Genomic DNA, 1,618 nt, shown 5'->3' with positions numbered 1-1,618 from the left:
AAGCAGAGAAGAGAACACTGACCACCTATTAACTGAAAATGTGGCATTACAACGGAAAGTCGGGGATCTAGAACTGCAATGCAGAAAGCTAAAACGCTGCACGTTTTCTGTGGATACTATTCACAAATCGTCTTTTAAGTTTTATACGGGACTGCAAAGTAAGGAACAGTTTGAAGCACTCTTTAAGCACATTGAAAAAAAAATGCAGAACGCATGGTTTATTGGGATGGAGGAAACACACAAGCAAAGGAATGACAGCTCTCCAAGCGCGAAGAACTTTTCATGGTGCTGTATAGGCTCAGGACTGGTGCTTGTGCCAAGGAAGTGGCTCGAATGTTTGGAATTTCTCAGTCATGCCTTAGTCGCATCTTTTGTACATGGGTAATTTTTCTCGAGAAAGAGCTTTCAGCATTGACAAGGTTTCCCACATTAGCAGAGATCAAAAGGCACATGCCAATGGCATTCAGTGACTTCTCAAACACTAGAGTCATCCTTGATTGCACAGAGGTGAGAATCCAAAGACCCTCAAAACTACAAGCACAGAGGCATACTTTCTCCTCGTACAAGCATTATAACACGTTCAAAGCACTTGTTGGGGTAACACCAGATGGCTATGTTTCATTTGCGCCAGATTTGTGGGGTGGGCATGTTAGTGATAGCGAAGTTGTCGAAAAATCGGGCCTGCTGGGTTTATTAGATGCGGGGGACAGTGTGATGGTCGACAAAGGCTTTAGGTTGGAGGGCGTTTTGCCACCATCTATTCAAATCCACATGCCACCATTTAAAAGGGGGAACCAATTGTCAGCTAGAGACGTGATTGCCACCCGAAAAATAGCTGACGCTAGGATCTATGTTGAGCGAGTCATAAACGTATCAAAGAATTTCATTTTTTAGATAAACCACTGCCAATCAACATGCTCGACATTATTGACAGCGTTTTTAGGACTTGCGCCTTTTTGTGCAATTTTCTACAGCCAATCATTTCAATCAATAATGAGAACAAGTAGCCAGCTCGCACATATCTACTTCAAATGAGCCTCCTTTACCATGCTTATGACCAGAAGAGACCAGTCTGTGTAACAACAGTATACTCTCATACTATATCACGTGTACTTACGACGCCGTCTACTGTGCTACCTTCTGAGGAAATTTGTATTTTCCATCTCTATGAATAAATGATACTGCTTTTTCAGTTATCTTCCATGTACACTGCACATTTATTTTGTTATGTCTATAGACATAACGGCGATAGTTATCACCAGTGCTACACAATTTGCTTAGGCCACGCTATTTCTTTTCGTTTTGCCATAGCTGCTGGCTGTTTGCGTGAATGAAGCTGGTATGAGTGGTTAAGCATTACCCTCAACATCTAGGTGTGGCCATTGTTTTGTTCCACCTCCTTGACAATGACTTCATTCTCTTTGTGGTGTACATATTTCTGTAGTAGGGGGCTCCTGCTTTCTGCAGGTTTTCAGATTCCTTTTGGCAGTGCCAACATACCTGGCAGAACTATACAGGGGCAGCCCTCTTCTAATTCGCTGGGTCAACTCCTCAGCTAGCACAGCACTCCTATAAAAATGCAGTAGTGCTGGCAATATTTCCTGAGACCACATGGCCT

At 43.0% G+C, this 1,618-nt stretch overlaps 1 pseudogene; it reads left to right on the top strand.

Moving 5' to 3' along the window:
* Positions 1–255: 255 nt before the first annotated feature.
* Positions 256–1,370, top strand: LOC142563407 (uncharacterized; annotated as a pseudogene).
* Positions 1,371–1,618: the final 248 nt, after the last annotated feature.

Source organism: Dermacentor variabilis, chromosome 11, assembly GCF_050947875.1.
Source record: "Dermacentor variabilis isolate Ectoservices chromosome 11, ASM5094787v1, whole genome shotgun sequence".
NCBI lineage: Eukaryota > Metazoa > Arthropoda > Arachnida > Ixodida > Ixodidae > Dermacentor > Dermacentor variabilis.
Note: the sequence above shows the minus strand (reverse complement) of the source record. Positions and strands in the feature narration are given on the sequence as shown.